The 20,472-nt window shown below is 52.0% G+C and overlaps 1 protein-coding gene across 3 annotated transcripts in view; it reads right to left on the bottom strand.

The window, feature by feature from the left end:
* Positions 1–20,472, bottom strand: part of SLC39A11 (solute carrier family 39 member 11) — a 376,154-nt gene that overhangs the window by 298,775 nt on the left and 56,907 nt on the right. The window lies entirely within an intron of this gene.

The raw sequence follows: 20,472 nt of genomic DNA, 5'->3' as shown, positions 1-20,472 counted from the left end.
AAAATGTCCACGATTTGTCTTCATCAATCATTTCCCATGGATTTTCTCCACCTCATTAGTTCTCCCGCAGGCCAGCTGCAGGGTGAGACTGTCGGCACATGACGAGAACCAGAGGCCCCAGGACGCGCCCCCACTCCCTCCCAGAGCCTGGGGACTGTCTGTCGCCACCAGGCAGGGCTGTCACCCTGCAGGCCGCGCCTCCTGCCTTGCAGCTCACAGACAGATGGCTGGCAGGGGCCTTGGCTCGGACACAACATGGGAGCCCCGAGGTGCCTGCAGACGCGGGGGCACCCGCCCCCTACCAGAGGCCCTGCCTCGGACAGTGCCGGACACTCCCTCGCTCCTCCCAGGAGACCACATGCTCGGGGCAGAGCGTCCACGTCTAAAGCTCCTTTTCTCCTCCATCCCGACCCAGAAGGGCACACGGTTCGGGGCCCTGACACATACCCAGCTGCCGTCAAGCTGCCACATGACAGTTGGACATTAGAATGTTGTCTCTGGAGTTGCCTGCATCCGGGGTGGAGATGGCTACAGTGAGTTCTTCCAGAACCTTCCATGGCCACAGCGGGGAAGCACTCTAGTCAGTCTGAATACCAACATCTACTCTGGGATCATTACAACAAGCATGTCTAACCTGGTCTGTAACCCTGTTCTCTCTCTAAGGCCCTGGGGGTCTCCAACCACACTCCCCTCCAAAAAGGAATTTGAAAGCATTGAGTGCAACAGAGCTTCAGATCAACATGAGATACCAGGCTCCAGACCTGAGAGGCCGTCACTCCAACCAAAAGCAAAGAGATTGGATGTGAGCTTGCCTTTGCGCTTCCCTGGTAGCTCACATGGTAAAGAAACTGCCTGCAAAGCAGGAGACTGAGGTTTGATCCCTGAGTCTGGAAGATCCCCAGAGAAGGAAATGGCAACCCACTCCAGTACTCTCCTCTGGATAATTCCATAGACAGAGGAGCCTGGCAGGCTACAGTCAGTCCATGGGGTCACAACGGAGCAACTGACACTTTTTCACTTTGCCTTCAACTTTGAGATACCTTAACAAGTGGTGGTGCTCAGTCGTGTCTGACTCTTAGTGACCCCCATGGACTGTTGCCCACCAAGCGCCTCTCTCCATGGAATTTTCCAGGCAAGAACACTGGAGTGTATTGCCATTTCCTCCTCCAGGGGATCTTCCTGACCCAGGGATCAAACCTGAGTCTCTTGCATCTCCTACACTGGCAGGCAGATTTTTTACCACTGCACTATCTGGGAAGTCCATTTTAACAGTGGATAAACCACATGACTAAACAGTCCCTTCAAGCTCAGGAAGCTCAAGCTGGGAACTGCAGCTGCAGGAGTGGGGAATAAGTGAAACCCTGGTCCTTGACTCTAAGAAGCCAGGAAAACAACAAATAAATCCACACAAAGCAGTTAACTATGTGAGTAGCTCCCAACCCTTGTCCATCGCTGGTTATCATGGGTACCAATCCGGTTTTCAGCCCTAAAGGGAAGGATGGTGACTGTGTACCCTCGCTCTGGTGAACAGAGAAGGCACAATAAATATTTGTTGAGTAAATGAGATGTGACCTGCATTTTTTAAAGACTTAATTTTCATAGTGCACGCTCCCAGGCAAGACTTCTAGAATGCCGTCTCACAACACCTCTTACACACTAATTTAATCAAAGAAGTTGAGTGCAGCTGCTGCTCCAGGAGGCTGGTGAGACTGGAGGGGACAGGGCTGGCATGGGACTTGCAGAAGGGCCCACCCCGAGGAGGTCTCTTCCCCCAAAATGCTCATTCATTCTCTTCTCTTGAGGATGCTTCCCCATCTTTGAACCCTTCTGGGACCAGACTGTGGCATTTCTCTGGTGGCTCAGGCAGTAAGAATCTAAGCAAAGTGCAGGAGACCTGGGTTTGATCCCTGGCTTGGGAAGACCCCCCAGAGAAGGCATTGGCAACCCCTTCCAGTATTTTCACCTGGGAAATCCCATAGACAGAGGAGCCTGGTGGGCTACAGTCCATGGGGTCACAAAGAGTCAGACATGACTGAACAACTAACACACTCGGTGGTTACTACTCAGCTGGAAACCAGTGCCACACCCATTAAATGCTGAGAGTTTTACAAGGGAGATTATTAATGGCTGGCAGACTGAGGGCGGGATCCCACAGAGCAGTGAAAGCTGTGAAGGGACAGAGAGGAAAGAAGGCATTTACTTTCTTCTGGCTGACTCAGGCTGCTTGCAGGATCTCAGTTCCCCTACCAGGGATCGAACCTGCGCATCCTGCATTGGGAGCACAGACTCTTAACCACTGGACTGTCGGGGAAGTCCCGGAGAAGGCATTCTTGATGGGATACTGGTTTAAACAAAGCCCAGAGACAGAAACTAGGGGGAATGTTCAGCTATTAAAAGTCACTCCGTCATGTCCCACTCTTTGTGACCCATGGACTATACAGTCCATGGAATTCTCCAGGCCAGAATACTGTAGAGAGTAGCTGCTCCCTTCTCCAGGGGATCTTCCCAACCCAGGGATCGAACCCAGGTCTCCAGCATTGCAGGCAGATTCTTTACCAGCTGAGCCACAGAGGAAGCCCAAGTAATGGAGTGGGTAGCTTATCCCTTCTCCAGTGGATCTTCCAACCCAGGAATCGAACTGGGGTCACCTGCAATGCAGGCAGAATCCTTACCAACTGAGCTATCAGGGAAGGCCTATGTTCAGCCAACTGCATGGAAATGGGCTGAGTCACAGCAGGGAGGGTTTAGACACAGCTTAAGGATTCCACTTGAGATCATCTGCAAAGTCTTGTCAACATGGACCCTACACCCCTACATCCCATGGTAGACTTTAATTATATAAAACCTTGGACCTTAAAAAAAAAAGAGTCATACAGAAAGTCCTGGCGGTTCAGTGGTTAGGACTCAGCACTTTCAATGCGGTGGTCTGAGTTCAGTCCCTGGTTGGGGAAATAAGATTCCACAAGCCACTTGGTGCAGCCCAAAAAAGAAAAAAAAATGAGTCATATATTTGTCACTCATTGGGAATATAAACTACTCAAGAGTCTGGAAACATCTCACATATTTTTTCCTACCCACCACAAAACTTTCCCTCGGGGCAAAACCATTGAGAACTGTGTGTGTTTGCATTTTAAGTCCTTCAGTCTTGTCTGACTCTTTGTGACCCTCTGGACTTTAGTCCCTCAGGTTCCTCTGTCCACAGGATTTTTCAGGCAAGAACACAGGAGTGGGTTACCATTTCCTCCTCCAGGGGATCGTCCTGACCCGGGGATCAAACCAGTATCTCCTGTGACTCCTGCATTTGCAGGGGGATTCTTCACCTGCTGAGCATTCAGTCAGGAAATGCTGGAAGTTTTAGAGTCGTGGAGTGGCCTGGGAAACGGTGGGGAAGAATCTAGAAGCAGCGGGTAACAAGGATGGGAAGAAGGGAAAAATAGGATGTTCAGGGAACCGTATGGTTCACAGGGAGAGAAGTACAATCCTCCTGGTAACACAAAACTCGCCCCGATGTTAGGAGGTGGTATTTCCTGACATCACACTTGCTTCCATTCCCAGAACAGAGGAGGAACTAACATAACTAAATAAAAGGCTTCCCTTGGGACTTGCCAGGTGGTCCAGTGGTTAAGAATCCGCCTTCCAATGCAGAGGATGCAGGTTCCATCCTTGGTCCGGAACCAAGATCCCGCAAGCCTTGGGGCAACTAAGCCCGAGTGCTACAGAGCCCTTGTGCTGCAACTGAGACTCCACACAGCCAAATAAATAAGTAAAAAGGCTCTCCTAGAGTCCCCACAGCTCGGGAATCAGAGCCTTTCTCACTAAAAGAAATTTGCAAATCCAACCTCGCCTTCCCTGGGGCTACAGTGGGGCTCACAGGGTGACCAAACATCCAGGTCTCAAAGGACTGATGGATTCCCTGGATGCAAGACTTTGGTTTCTTTCTTTTCTCTTTTTTTGCAAGTGAAATATATTTATCAGCCCACTTAATAATGCTTTTTGACATTTAAGAAACTGTTTCTACGCGGTCCTGTCCCAAGACACATTTACACACACATGCTGCCTGCACCATCAGAACTTACAGTCTGAGCAAGAACCAGGCAGGGTCCAGTGCGGGCTCCGTGGCATCCTCTACTAACAGGAAATTAGTTTAAAATATAACAGGGATTGACACATACATATCACCATATATAAGATACACAACCAACAAGGACCTACTGCACAGCACAGGGGACTCGACTCAGAGCAGAGTTTCAAAGTCTACTCAGTCGTAGACGTTGGGCTTTAACTGGAACGGTTCTGGGCAAACCAGCTCGAGTGGGTCTCTGCATACACACGACTCACATGAAGGAAAGCTGACTCTTCCTGCACAAGTTCTGCTGGAAACTTCCCATCACCCAGACTGAATGGTGGCTGCCACAATCCCTGTCTCTCAGCAGCTTTAGGACCCCCGAAGGTCAAGGTCGTGCCTTGCTATCCCGTCAGTGACCTACGACTTTGCAGCCAGGGCTCCACCTTGCAGTGCCTGGGGGAGAAGCCTGGTGGAGACGTGGAATCTCAGGCCCTGCCCAGACCTACAAAATCAAAACCTACAGGTAACAGGACCCCCGGACATCTCTAGACATTCTCACACCCCAGAGCAGGAGGTCTGGGGATAAAGTTCCTTGCTTACGCAGTCCGTGGGTCTGTGCATATGCCGAAAATTTTATCTTTTCAGTATCAGGGTGTGTGTGTTGTGCACTCAGTCACTTCCGTCGTGTCTGACTCTGCGACCCTGTGGACTGTAGCCCACCAGGCTCCTCTGTCCGTGGGATTCTCCAGGCAAGAATACTGGACTGGGTTGCCATGCTCTCCTCCAGGGGACCTTTCCGACCCAGGGACTGAACCCTGGTCTCCTACACTGCAGGTGGAATCTTTACTGCCAAGTCACCAGAGAAGCCCCAATATCAGGAGAAACCATCCAAAAGTGGTGTTGAGCAAATCACAGCTTTTTATTATGGGCAACAGCATTGCACTGCAGGAAGCCCACAGAGGATCCTGCTTCAAGGCTCATTTTACTTCCTCCCTTCAGTCTCTCCTCCAGATTTCAAGGAAGAGCCTGCATGTAAAGCAATTATCCTCCAATTAAAAAATAAATTTAAAAAGTTTAAAAAGAGAGAGACTACAACAGGCCAGAACAACATCTTCGATCCAGTGGTTGCTGGGTTCATTAGCCAGCACTTCCTCCACTGCATCACGGCTCATATTTTGTGCCAGATGATTCCTTTTTTTTTTTTTTTTTTAATTTTTTTCTCTTTCAGCTATGCCACCAGCATGTGGGATCTTAGTTCCCTGACCAGTCTTCGAACCTGAGTCCCCTGCATTGTAAGTGCAGGGTCTTAACCACTAGACGGCCAGGGAAGCTCCACGTGTCAGAGCATTCCCTGTTGGGGTGTCCAGTCCCTGGGAGGAGGTCTAGCAGCATCCCTGGCCTCGGGGCACTGGATGCCAGGAGCAGTCCCCTCCCAGCTGTCATGACCAGTAATGTCTCCTAAGGCGCAACAGCAGTACCCAGTTGAAAATCATCTGAGACAAAGAGGAGACACTCTTGGGGCAGCAAGAACCAAAGGGAGAGATTAGGGCACTTCTGCCTGCCAGGGAAGGCGTTCAAGTCTCGGAAACTAGGTCAGGCTGATCCCTGGAGGCTCCTGGAGAGAACCAGCTGGGTGTCCCGGGGCCCATCCCACATTCAGGGCGATGGCTGACTGGCTGACTGCAGCGACGCTAATGAAGACGAACAGCCCCGCTGCCCCCGGCTCGGCCGCCTGGCCCTCCACTCAGAGCTGCTCTTTATTACCATTTAACCGCAGAGACGAGGAAGGCCTTTCTGCCTTTTTATTAGAGTGTCATGCTGAATGACATCAGAGGCTTGGTAACAGCACTGCTTAAGAAAAGAAAAGGAAAAAAAAAAGACTGGATAGTTTACATGTGAATCACCAGAGTAAATCATCTGAATCTTCAGCCCCAAAACACAGCCTGAGACCCTGGCCCTGGCAGCTCCATCCCCTACCCTGGGCCGTTCTGTCCACTCTCTGAGTGACCCCAGGAAACGTGGGGACGGGAGAAGCTCCCATCTCTACCTCCAGGCCCACCTGAGCCACACGCTCCCTCAAGAAATGCAAAGAAGGTTCATGACTCTCTCTTGTTGATATGAAGATGCGTGAGGGCAGAGAGGATGAATTGTGAGATTGAGATTGACATATATACACGATTGATACTGTGCATAAAATAGATGGGGCTTCCTTGGTGGCTCAGATGGTAAAGAACCCGCCTGCCAACGCAGGAGACTGGGGTTCAATCCCTGGGTCAGGAAGATCCACTGGAGGAGGGCGTGGCAACCCACTCCAGCCCTCTTGCCTGGAGAGTCCCCATGACAGAGGAGCCTGACGGGCTACTGTCCATGGGGTCGCAAAGAGTCGGACACGACTTCGCTGAACAACAACAACAGAAAACAGACAACCAGTGAGAAGCGCTGGACAGCACAGGGGACTCTGCTCAGTGCTCGTGGTGACGCAAACGGGAAGGAAAGCCAAACAGACAGGATACATGCACTCGTATAGCTGAGTCGCTCTTCTAATCACCAAAAGCTAACACAGCATCTTAAAGCAATGACAGTCCAATAAAAATGTTTTAAAGGAGAAGAAGATGCAGGAACCAGCACCCCACCCGAAACATGGCCTCTGGGAAATCCGATTCATCTCACAAGGTCACAGCTGCCGACAGTCACATGGCAGGTGGGAAGCAGCCATGACAGCCTGATCAGGCTTAGGCATAACGTTCTCCCTAGGGTCTTGGACATTGGGAATAAGCAGAGCGGGGATCTTTTGGCCCCTGGGAGATAGATGATCACAGAGCATGGGTGAGGAGATGGGCAGTAACATTCCCGAAGGAGGCAGAGGGGGCCAGTCTTATGTCCACACTGAAAGTGTGGTCCCTGGACCAGCAACAGCATCCTGCATGAATGCAGATGCTCAGGCCCCACCCCAGCCTTACTGAGCCAGCGCCCTGGGGATGGGTGTCCGGCAGCCTGGGGTCCCGCCAGCCCTCCAGGGCATCTGACGATGCGGGTGAGGCGCTCCTCTGCATCTCCGGTTTAAATCAAGAGATTAGCACCAATCGTTTTTCTTTCTTTTATGGATTCTTGTAAGGAATGCTACATTAGCAACACGCTAGATGAGGACTAAACTGTACAAGAAAAAAAGATGCTGCCTAAATACACTGACCTGAAAAGCCAGATGTGAAGAAGTTTCATGAAATGGTGCTTCTTCCAATTATCTTTAATTATATTCCCTTATATCTATTTATAACATATATCTATGTATATGTATATCTTCCTTCAGGGCTTCCCTGGTGGCTCAGCAGTAAAGAATCTATCTGTCAATGCAGGAACCATGGGTTTGATCCCGGGGTTGGGAAGATCCCCTGGAGAAGGAAATGGCAACCCACTCCAGTATTCTTCCTGGAGAATTCCAGGGACAGAGGAGCGTGGTGGGCTATAGTCCATGGGGTTGCAAAAGAGCTGGACAAGAGTGAGGACTAAACAAGAACAATATTTTCCTTTACGTGTATGTAGTAATAGAAAACAAAGCATAGATGAGTTCTTTTAATAAGTAAAACTTTAAAAATCTCTAATTGGGAGAAGGCAATGGCACCCCACTCCAGTACTCTTGCCTGGAAAATCCCATGGACGGAGGAGCCTGATGGGCTGCAGTCCATGGGGTCGCTAGGAGTCAAACATGACTGAGCGAGTTCACATTCACTTTTCACTTTCATGCATTGGAGAAGGAAATAGCAACCCACTCCAGTGTTCTTGCCTGGAGAATCCCAGGGACGGGGGAGCCTGGTGGGGTGCCGTCTATGGGGTTGCACAGAGTCGGACACGACTGAAGCGACTTAGCAGCAGCAGCAAGTCTAATTAAGCAAGTCATATAGTTTGGAGCAGTATCTTTTTCTTTCTCAGTGGTTCACAAAATGGTGCCTCCTCGGGTTGACGGAGCCTTGATTTAATAAAATGCATATTCTCTTAGCTAATGTTGCTTGGTCTAACTGAAATCTCTTGTGACACAGTTGAATCCTTTTCTTCAGCAAGATAGACTGTAGTTAGTCACCATGTTCAATACAGGGATGTGTCCTGCATTCAGTGATGATGAACGAGCATTTTCTCAGCTTTATTTTCCTTCGAGAGGCTCTTCCTCTGGACCCTACATCAGTCGCAAGCCTCCTGGCATCACCGTGACCTTCCTCAGATGCTCCTCGTCAGTTACAGAGCATCTGCATGAAAGTATGGGGAACACAGACAGGCTGGGCTGGACATCTGGACAACAGCTGTGCTGCCTGCAGAGGCCGGCTCCAACCCCTGAAAGTGAGTTCAGGGTGTCTGCGAGGGCTTCCCTGGTGGCTCAGAGATAAAGAATCCGCTTGCAAAGCAGGAGCCATGTGTTCAATTTCTGGGTCAGGAAGAGCCCGTGGAGGAGGGCATGGCAACCCACTCCAGTATTCCTGCCTTGCCGGGAGCCGGCTCCCTGGAGAATCCCATGGACAGAGGAGCCCTCACAGTCTACGGGGCTGCAAAGAGTCGGACACAACTGAAGCAACTGAGCAAGCGGGCGAGCGAGGTTATCTTGGGGGGCCTGTGAACTCAGAGACAAGCATCCTCTAGGCCCTGGCACCCCAGAATTCTCAAGGAAGTCAGCGGGCACATCAGCATGAGAAGCAGCCCTCAGGGACACGCAGGCTGCCGGCCCACAGCCTCGCACCTTTCGCCCCGAGTTCTCTTGAAGGGCCGGTGTAAAGCTCCGAGGTCCTTCGGTAATCTGACAGGAATTGACTAGAGGCTAAAATAATTGCTTCACGGTCAGATCAAAGCAAGCCAGAGGGAAACGGGACAGGAGCCTGGTGGTCGACTTGTCACAGAGAGCAGCAGTGGGCTGAGCCCTCCGGCCTGGCCTCTGGAAGCAAGCCCGGCCTGGAAAGAGAGACAGGCCCTTTTTCTTCAGGCACCGGAGAATTAGAAAGCTCAGCCGCAAAGACGGCCTGAAGGAGGCATGGAAGCGGAATAGGGGCTTGGCGTTGAGCACAGTCCAACACAGTGGGCTGTTACACTTAGAGGTGACGGGTCAACGCTCACTGATTGACAGAGATGTGGATAAGGCTGTGGATGTTGGGATCAGCATGCTGCTAAGTCGCTTTAGTCATGTCTGACTCTGTGCAACCCCATAAATGGAAGCCCACCAGGCTCCCCCGTCTCTGGGAGTCTCCAGGCAAGAACACTGGAGTGGGTTGCCATTTCCTTCTCCAATGCATGAAAATGAAAAGTGAAAGTGAAGTCGCTCCGTCGTGCCCAACTCTTTGCGACCCCATGGACAGTAGCCTGCACCAAGCTCCTCCGTCCATGGGATTTTCCAGGCAAGAGTACTGGAGTGGGTTGCCATTAAGCGTCTGCCTGCAATGTGATAGACCTGGGTTTGATCCCTGGGTCGGGAAGATCCCCCAGAGAAGGAAATGGCAACCCACTGCAGTACTCTTGCCTGGAAAATCCCATGGACGGAGGAGCTTGGTGGGCTACAGTCCATGGGGTCACAAAGAGTCGGACACGACTGAGCGACTTCACTTTCACCTTCACATATTGAACTGTACATTTGATCAACTGCTTCAAGTCTAGTCATCATTTCCATTGAAGGCTCAGTCATATACTTGGTAATACAAGAAATAATAATCTTGTGAAACAAGCAGGGGATCGGCATAAAAAACGTAAATAACTTGCAGCATGCAGCTTCTCTGTCTTCCCTTGTGGAGGGGGTGGAGGGCAGGGGTGGTCGTGGCGCTGCGCTTGGTGGGCTGTGCCTTTCCTACGAGAACCAAAGCTCCAAAGCAGAGTGCTGGAATCACCGCCCCCAAAGAAATGAACCCGCGCTGGAGGTGGCTCAGAAATAAATCTGCTTAATTTACCGATGAATCCATCGGCTCAGAGCCCTCCTTCTAGCTTAGACCACCCGGGGAATGTGTCTAAATTACATACGACAGCTAACACGCCACCTTGCACGAGGTCACGCTTTACACACTGAACCCTCGTGTGATGTCTCAGCAACGGATGACGCTGGTGGCTGACACCGTGCTCATGCCCCCACACTAAGGACCGCAGCATCTAGGATGGCAAGGTCTTCTGATTGAGGATAGCTGCCTGGGGAGACGCCTGGGGGAAGCAGGGCCACCAGTCCTTCCCTGTGTCAAGGCAGAGTCACAGCGGAAAATCACCTCCTTGGCTTATCTAAGTCAGTGGCTGAACCCAATCAGTGCTCCTCTGCTGAGCTGGGGGTGTGGCACACCAGATATACAGAAGCAGCCCATATAGCCTTCCCCGAGGTGGACGTGTGGCCTCTTCTTGAACCCCACCTGTGACGGGGACCAGCCTAGGGAAAGTGGTACGTCTCCCCCCCCAGCGTTTCCTCCCAGCAGCCTCGTCTCTGGCACCTCCTACATCTCTTTCCTGTGACCTAAAGGCAGCATTCAGGTCATCCCAATTCTTCCCTCCTCCAGCTTAAATACAGGCGTTTTCCACTGTCCTCCTGACGACCTGGCCCCGGTCCCTCCCCACCCACACGGTCCCCTCGGGTGTGGCTGGGCTGAGCGCACGCACACTTTCCAGGAGCCCCCTGCCCGCCCTGCTTGGGCCACAAAGCTCGCTGTGTGCAGCCTCTGCATCTTCTTAGCTTCTACCTCATCCTTTCCCAATTTGGAAAATACCAAAAACAATAAAAAAGAAAAAAATCACCACATATGTTTATGCATATATGTTTATATATGTACCTGTGTACACGTGTGTATACATGTATGTGTACCCCACTCCAGGATTCTTGGGCTTCCCTGGTGGCTCAGACAGTAAAGAATCCATCTGCAATGCAGGAGACCTGGGTTCAATCCTTGGGTCTGGAAGATCCCCTGGAGAAGGGAAAGGCTACTCACTCCAGTGTTCTGGCCTGGAGAATTCCATGGACAGAGGAGCCTGGCTACAGTTCTTGGGGTTGCAGAGTTGGACATGACTGAGCAGCTGAGCACAGCACACCACATGTATGTATACAAACACCCATATACACATATATACATATGTACATGTGTGTGTACATATACGTATATATATAGGTGTGTGTATATGTAGAAGATTCGGGTTCAATCCCTGGGTCAGGAAGATCCCTTGGAGAAGGAAATGGCAACCCACTCCAGTTTTCTTGCCTGGGAAATCCCACGGACAGAGGAGCCTGGCGGGCTACAGTCCAAGGGGTCACAAAAGGGGTCACGAAAGACCTGGACACAACTGAGCAGCTAAACAACACCAACGTGTGCTGATGTACCAGTGTGCCCCAGAGAAGCTCGGGGTCCTGCGGCAGAGGGCCTGAGCCCTCTTACGGACGGCGCCTCTACTTCCCCACCTGAAAAACAGGAGACTCAGAGCTGCCAGGAGGCAGACGCTGAGCACAGACCCGAGCCGCCTCTTTATTTTTTTCAAGTTTTTTTAAAAGACGCTTACTTAAAATTTATTTTTATTTATTTACTTTTTGGCCACGCCACACAGCACGTGGGATCTTAGTTACCCGACCAGGGATGGAGCGCACGACCCCTGGGATGGAAGCTTGAAGTCTTAAGCACTCGACCACCAGGGAAGTCCCTGCCCCCACTCTTTAGATGGAAGCTAGTCTGTGGAATTCCATAGGTTCTGTGTAAGCCACTTCCCTCTCTCTCTCGCATCTAACCACCAACTCCCCTTCTGATTCACCGCTCTCCGGGGCCCTTTTGTCTTCCTCCCAAGCCCTCTTGGTCTCCTGACCATGCTCTTCTTTCTGAACCTGACAGCAAATCCTTTTGTTGTTTTAATTGAAGTAGAGCTGATTACAGTGTTGTGTTAGTTTCTGCTGTCCAGCAACATGGTTCACTCATACACACACACACACACACACACACATATTCCTTTCATATTCTTTTCCAGTATGGCTTATCACAGGAGATGGAATATAGTTCCCTGTGAGATACAGGAGGACCCTGCTGTTCCTCCATTTACATATAATGGCTTGTGCCCACTAACCCCCACGCCCAGCTCACCCCCCGCCCCCACCTCTTGGCAACCCCAGGGCTGCTCTATGTCTGTGAGCCTGTCTGTTTCACAGATGAGGTCGCGTGCGTCGTGTTGTAGATTCCACGTAAGTCCTGTCATGTGATAACGGTCTTCTCTTTCTGACTTACTTGGCTTAGTACGGTCGTCTCTAGGTCTGTCCATGTGGATCCTGGCAGCCCATCTTTACGTGCAGGCACCCTGCCCTCTGTTTTGATCCACACCTGCCTGGGATGTTGCCCCAGTGGGCAGCTCTCAAGCCCCACCCCGCTTGCCCGAGCGTCAGGCCCACTTGGTGAAAGTCTTGTTAAAATCCCAGAACATCTACCAGCCAAGGAAGCCGATGGAGAAAACTCATGTGTAACCCAGCGCAGCTTCCCTGAGGCACACAAACCGGCTACAATATAATCTACTCCAGGAACACACCCTGGGACTGGCAGTAAGCTAACAAGCCTCGGTTTGAAGTCTTTTCTTTCTTTACTATTTGGAAGACACAGACAAAAGTGAACGTCCCTGGTCTTTTGCCATAACCTCCCTTCCTTGTGTTCTTCCAAAATCTTTGTGTGTGTGCTCAGTCATGTCCAGCTCTTTGTGACCCCATGGACTACAGCCCACAAAGCTCCTCTGTCCATGGGATTATCCAGGCAAGAATACTGGAGTGGGGTGCCATTTCCCTCTCCAGGGGATCTTCCTGACCCAGGGATCAAACCCGAGTCTCCTGGGTCTCCTGCGTTGGTAGGCAGATTCTGTACCACTGAAGTGAAAGTCCCTCAGTCATGTCTGACTCTGTGACCCCATGGACTATACAGTCCATGGAATTTTCCAGGCCAGAGCACTGGACTGGGTAGCCTTTCTCTTCTCCAGAGGATCTTCCCAACCCAGGAATTGAACCCAGGTCTCCCACATTGCAGGCAGATTCTTTACCAGCTGAACCACAGGGGGAAGCCCCTTTACCACTGAGTCACCTGGGAAATGCCATCCTTCCAAAATCCTACTCAGCAAATCCCTTCAAATTGCATCCACAGTTCTCTGAGCCATGAGCATAGCTGTTCAGTCATGCCAGCCAGAATTTGTTTTATTTCTTGGCGATTTCTGGAAATGACTTAATCCCCGTCTCCAAAACCCACACCTGAGCCTGCACTTCCATAAGCAAAGATCTGAACCTATTGCCACCAAACTGCTAACCCCCAACCCCAAATCCAGAGCCCAGAGGCAAAGGGCAATGCATGCGTGCGTGCGTGCATGCGTGTTCAGTCACTTTGGTTGTGTCCAACTCCTTGTGACCCTATGAACTGTAGCCTTCCAGGCTCCTCTGCCCATAGGATTCTCTAGATAAGAATAACGGAGTGGATTGCCATACCCTCCTGGTTGGGATCTTCCCAATCTAGGAATTGAACCCATGTCTCCAGCATCTCCTGCACTCCAGGTGGATTCTTTACCCACTGAGCCACCAGGGACACCCCAACGGCAACACAATTAGCCACAAACAACCAAAAGCACAGGCTCTGCCAGTGAGGAGGCTGGCACTGGAACTGAACAGGACCGAAGCTGCTTCATGACGATTTTTCCACTGGGTGCAGTGACCTTTCGATCTATGTTTATTTGGAAATGACCTTTAAGCAGCAATCAACAAAAATGAAATGCTTCAAAGGAATAAATTAGATAATGCAGATGTTCCCCAGTGGTAAGTTATGCCCAAGGAATATGAGGGAGCATAACAGCAGCTTCACCCTGGGAAGCCACCATCCAGTCTGTTCATTAGTCTAATAAGTGAATACAGAGTTCTTGAAGCCCTTGTCAATCAGACCACTGAGGACTTGAAGCCAGGCTGACCTGGGCAGGAAACATGATTATTTCCAGAATGGAACCCAAACGACCAGTTGACATTTCAGTTTCATTCTGTCTGGAGCAGAGGGACCTTTGTTACTTGGATGCCCAGTAAGTGACGTGCCATCTTCCGGGGGAAAAACATCCCAAAGGTCTGGGCCAGGTGGCGTCCTGACAAGCTCTGCCAGGCCCCATCCGAGTCTCATTTCAGTGGAAGACGCCATTCACTTACATTAATGGGCTCATTACTGAGCATCTAACGAACAGCGGGCTCTTCAGGAAGTGCTGGAGAGGCTTAAAGGCTAGAGAGAACGTAGCCCCTCGAGGTCCAGGCCGTGGGAGACGCCTGGGCTCTGGGCCAGGGAGGCAGGACCCCCCCCCCCCCCCCCCCCCCGCCGACCAGGCCATGGTTCTCCTCTCTACTGCGCCTGCTCCACTCTTTCTCTCCCACCACCCTGTTCTGCTCTTTCTTGCTTATACTGAACCTTAACAATGATGGCGGTCTAGGAATCATCAAACTGTGACCCATGGAGTTTAATGAATCGCTCACTCTGAAATAGTAGAAGCGTCTGAAAAGAGAAGCTCAGAACCAAGGGCTCTGGCCTCCTCTGCATCTGATGAGAGAATCAGAGGGACTGCCCTAGTGGTCCGGGGGCTAAGACTCCACGCTCCCGATGCAGGGGTCCCGGGTTCAATCCCTGGTCAGGGAGCTAGATCCCATACGCCCCAACTAAGAGTGGGTATTTCAGATCTCACCCCTACCCCCACTCCGAGGACAGCCAAGTCCCACCTCCACTTTTAAGAAGGACTGAGGGAGGTCCTTAGCCGAAACTAAAGGTCCCACATGCTACAATGAAGATCGATGACCCTGCGAGCCACAACCAAGATCCGGTGGAGCCAAGTAAACACATAATTTTTTTTGAGAGAGAGAGAATCCTAGAAACCTTCTGAACTTCAATCCCAGGACAAATACCCCCTCCCTGCTCTAGGGCATTTACCGGGGGGACCCCTTGGGGAGGACCCCCAGAGTGAGAGGGTGGGTCCCTCTCCCCTGGACACCTCTCCTGGCTCACAACACCTGTCAGAGTCCCCAAGCAAAGGCCACCTCCCTTAAGGGCCTCCACGGGGCAGATGTGAAGTCAGATCCTACCCCCACCCCCCACCCCGAGGACGGCAGGGCCCCTCCTCCACCATTAGGAAGGAAGAGGGAGGTCACAGGCTCAGGACATGTCCGCCAGAGGACCCTGCAGGGAGTTGGGAGCCAGGCAGCCCGGGGCGGACGGGGCTCCGGGACTGCAGGAGGACTGACCATGTCAATTCTCTTTGATTCAAGGTGATGTCTGGGGGTCGTGGGGGCTTCCCTGGGCCTCTGCGATGCAGAAGGCCTGGGTTTGATCCCTGGGTCGGGAAGATCCCCTGGAGAAGGCAATGGCTACCTACTCCAGTCTTCTTGCCTAGAGAATCCCATGGACTGAGGAGCCTGGTGGGCTATAGTCCATGGGATCGCAGAGTTGGACATGACTGAGCAACTAACACACACGCACACACACGTGCACATGGGCGTTGGAGACTGTATGAGGAGGGCAAGGGCTTTGCGAGATTCGGAAGGGGAGAGAGAGAGTTCCTGGGCCCAGCCAGGAGGCGAAGGAACAGGACAGACGCTGCAGCGCCTGCCGCGGTCAGACAGCGCCTGGGAGTCTCGGCCCAATTCACGGGCTGCATTTCCCACCAGCTCGCCGGGAAATTCGGGTCCCTGCTCTGCTTCTTGTAAACGGATGGACACTGAGTAACCCTCAAGCAACAAACATCTGTGATCTGTGCCTGAGTGCTAAGTCATTTCAGTCGTGTCTGACTCTTTGCAACCCTATGGACCGTAGCCCGCCAGGCTCCTCCGTCCATGGAATTCTCCAGGCAAGAAGACTGGAGTCGGTTGCCATTCTCTTCTCCTGGGTGTCTTCCTTGACCTAGGGATTGAACTCACATCTCTTGTGTCTCCTGCATTGGCAGGCGGGTTCTTTACCACGAGCGACACCTGGGAAGCCCTATCTGTGATCCAAAACCATTGAAAACAGGTGCTCAAACGGAAATGGAGCTGGACCCTATGGTGCCCCTGTCCCCACGTCTTCCTCTGCCCTTTGTCCATGGAAAAACTTCAGCTAAACAGTACGTTTAATCAGAAAAGTGAGAAAATGAAGGGACAACGGAAAATAGCCCAACGAGACCAAGTGATAACAGAGCAGTGGCTAAACAAAGCCAAAGACCTTCAGTTCTTCTTCAAGGCCTTGGATAATATTCTGAGCCATATCCTATGAGCTGTCTCAGAGATAGCGAAGGCCCCACCAGGTGGAGAAGGGAACCACGTGATGACCGGACTGTAGTAGCTGTGACACGAGCTGTCAGAGTTCTGAGAACTGGCCTCAGAGAGACGGAAACAAACTGAGCCTGGGACTGAGGATTAACTGTACTTAAAACAACGGAGATGACACTGACCAGACCACTGATGACCGATTTCAAGATGACTCTCAGAGCTGACGGTGCTGTTTCTGCATGGAGCCCCCTCCCTCTGTCTATGAAACCGTCTGCTCCCTGACCGTCAGTGCGGGGAGTTTAGGGGGACAGGGAGTCAGCCTTGGGCAACTGTCTGCCCTCTTCCCGGATGGCCAGCCTCTGAAATTAAGCAAACGTCCCAGCAACCCTGCCTTTTTACCAGCTTTTGAGCAGCAAGCAACCAGACCCCTCTTTCAGTAACAAAATCAATCCTGTGCACCCGAGTTCACAGCAACACTACTCACAGTAACCAAAAGGTGGCTGTACCCTGGGCGTCCGGCAACTAACGAACAGGTAACAGAACGAGGTCTGCTCTACCGAGAGACACTATCTGCCCACGAAAAGGAGTGAAGTCCTGGGGCTTCCCTGGCGCTCAGTGGTTCCCCCTGTGCCCCACTGACCGTGGTGGGCACCACACGGGTTCAGTCCCTGGTCAGGGAACCAGGATTCCACACGCTGCACGGTGCGGCCACAAGATAAAAATAACAAACAAATATTTTAAAAAGGAATGCAGTACTGACACAACGTGGACGAAGCTTGAAAACATTACGCTCAGTGCCGGAAGCCAGACACCAAGGACCGCGGGTTGTGCTGGAGCTTCGGCGTCAGCATCAGTCCTTCAGTGAATACGCAGGGCTGGTTTCCTTTAGGATTGACTGGTTTGATCTCCTCTGATGGTGCAATAGGAAAACTCGGTCTTTCTCTCTTGGGTGTCCCCCTACTACTCACACAGAATGCATGGCTTCTCACAGACACTTCTGTCACCAAATGTGGGGGGCTTGGGGGTTTCCTTACCAAGCAAATCTCCCCAACCCCAGCTGAGTATCCTACAGTTGAACTCAAGGCAGACACCATCTACCCGGACATGACACCAGGTCCCGTAGGTCAAGGGCTCAGTCCCACGAGGGTGGGGACCCCACTTGAGACGCAGCTCACAAGCAGTGGGTCTCCACAACTTCTGCCCGACCTGGCTGCATGACCACCTCCCGCTTCGGGCTCATTTACTTTGCTAGAGCAGCTCACAAAACTCAGGGAACCACTTGGGTTTACATTCATTAAAGGATGTGAGAAAGGATACAAGTGAACAGCCAGAGGAAAAGCAGAGGGTGAGGTCTGGGGACAGGGGTGCCTGACCATGGGAGCTGGGGGGTCATTCTACTACACAGACGTGTTCGCCCACATGGACCCCCAGACCACCTACACAGACCTCCAGGCCACCCACACAGACGAGTTCACCCACACGGACCCCCCAGACCACCCACAGAGACGGGTTCACCCACACAGACCCCCAGACCACCCACACAGATGGCTTCACCCACACGGACCCCAAGACCACCCACAGAGACGGTTCACCCACACGGACCCCAAGACCACCCACACAGACGGGTTCACCCACACGGACCCCCAGACCACCCACACAGACGGTTCGCCCACACGGACCCCCAGGCCACCCACACAGACGGTTTGCCCACACGGACCCCCAGGCCACCCACACAGATGGTTCACCCACACGGATCCCCAGGCCACCTACACAGACAGGTTCACCTACATGGACCCTCAGACCACCTACACAAATGGGCTTACCCACACGGACCCCCAGACCACCTACACAGACGGGTTCGCCCACATGGACCCCCCAGACCACCTACACAGACCTCCAGATCACCTACAGAGGTGGGTTCACCCACATGGACCTCCAGGCCACCCACACAGACGGGTTCAGCCACACAGAACCCCAGGCCACCTACCACCAGGATTTTTATGGAGACTTCCTCATGTAGTCATGGTCAATCACTAACTCAGTTTCTAACCCCTCTCTCCTCTCTGAGGAAGCAAGGAGGAGGCGGCTGAAACTTCTACGCTTCCAATCATGGTCTGGCCTTTCTGGTGACTAGACCCTTTCCAGGAGCCAATCAGGTGCCCACTCAAAGTCGCCTCACGAGAAGAAAAGATGCTCCTAGTAGTTTTTTTTCTACAAATTCTATTGAGGTATAGTTAATTTACAATGCTGTGCTGATTTCTGCTGTACAGCAAAGTGACTCAGTTATACACACATACGTATTCTTTTTCATATTCTTGTCCATCCTGGTTTACCACAGGATGTGGAGCATAGTTCCCTGCGCTCTGCAGTAGGACCCTGCTGCTTATCCATCCTGTATATACTAGTTTGCACCTGCTAACTCCAAGCCCTAGCACTTTTGTCGTGAGGAATTCACAAGGTTTTCCAGAGCTCCGTGCCAGGGATGGGGTCGTAAACCACATATGACAGCAAGCGATGCTTCCAGCTCTGATCGCCTAGGACACTGCAAGGCTCTCGGGAGCTCTGCGCCCAGAACCAGGAGGCAGAGACAAGCCTACGTGTTTTCTATCATCTCCCAGATGGTGAATTTTAAGTTTTCACCACCATTTTAAGAAGCTGTAGGCACGTGTACAGATAAATGTATAATGATCCATCTTTAATTTTATTTTGGAAATGGGCCCGTGAGAGGGCACTTGCACCCATGAGGGCCTTGCTGGCTGACTTGGAGTGGGACCACCCGGGCGGGTGAGGCTGTGGACAGTGGCACCCTTGGGAAGTCTTGGGCTTCATCTCTGGTCTCCAGGAACCCATCAGCACAGATTGGGAAAGCGTTACATAGCTGGATGGGGTTGCAGAGGGACCATCCAAACAGGCTTATGAAACAAGAGTCATTAACAAGAAGAGTCAGCTGAAACGCTCTGTGCCAAGAACTAGGCTACCAAAAACGTGGACCAGAAAATGTCAGAAGGAATTCACAAATCACAGTGGATTTCTCCCGGAAGGCAAGGGGACCCACGAGGGACTGAGCAGGAGCCGGGGAGGCCTGCTCACCTGTGCCATTTGAAACTTTCAAGGGGAGGGAAAAAGCAGGGGTGAACTCGGTCCTCATGAACTTTTTAGCTCAAAGGTGGGCAAACTATAGCTCAGGGGCCAAATCTCTTCACCACCTGTTTTTTTGTTTTTGTTTCAGGGTTTTGTTTTGTTTTTTGGGGGGTGTGTGGTTTGGTCATGATGCACAGTATATGAGGATCTTGGTTCCCCAACCAGGATAAAACCTGTGACCCCTGCGGTGGAAGCAGACAGAGTCCTGATCACTGGACGGCCGGGGGATTCTGTCACCACCTGTTTCTGCAAATGAAGTTTTATTGGAACTCAGCCACAGTCACTCATGGATGGGCTGTCTAGGGCCATTTTTGCTGCAAGAAGAGAGTTGAGTATTTGCAACAGAAACCACGTGGCCCTCAAAGCAGAACACTGGCTCTCTGGTCCTTTCCCGAAGTTTGCTGACCTCTGCTGTCTTCAGAGAACTGGGCATCCTGACTGCAGGGAAGGGTGTATGTTTCACCCCTTATTCCAAAGTCAACAAGGTTTCTGCTCCCTTTTGTTCCCCTGACTGCTCAGTCAACTTCCAGCTGTGCCCTCGGTGGCAGGGGAAATCCAGAGCTGAGGATAACACGGAGGCATGTGTAACTGATTCTGGAGGCCGATAGGGGCTGTCCATCTCCCTCTGCTTCCCCCAGCAGCTTTACCTTCCCGATGATGCACGGTTTAGACTGATGTCAAGAGGCACCCACACTCTCAGAGCACCCCACCCCCAGCACCCCACCGACGGCAAGGTGCGGAGGCAGAGACAAACTCAGAGATGCTGGCTTTGTGGCCAGTGGTCAGACCAGGAGAGGGCTGTCCAGGCTTTCCCAGCGGATATCCAGGGGCAGCATGGTGGGGGTGGGGGTGGGTGTTGAAACTCACTCTTTGGCCAAAGATCTGAAAGACTGTTGGAGTCTGCCTCTTGGGAAATGCCGAGGCACCTTGAAGCTACTATAACGGAGGGAATGCTTCCTGTGGACTGTGGGCCATGGCCTTGGAACTCCGGAAGCATGGAACTCCAAGACGGGGGGGCGGGGGCGGGGGACGGGGGGGAAGAGAGAGAGAGGTAAGCTGT

The sequence above is a fragment of the Bos indicus x Bos taurus genome, chromosome 19 (assembly GCF_003369695.1).
Source record: "Bos indicus x Bos taurus breed Angus x Brahman F1 hybrid chromosome 19, Bos_hybrid_MaternalHap_v2.0, whole genome shotgun sequence".
In the NCBI taxonomy this organism is placed as follows: Eukaryota; Metazoa; Chordata; class Mammalia; order Artiodactyla; family Bovidae; genus Bos; species Bos indicus x Bos taurus.
The sequence above is the reverse complement of the archived record's forward strand: the minus strand, read 5'-3'. Positions and strand labels throughout refer to the sequence as shown.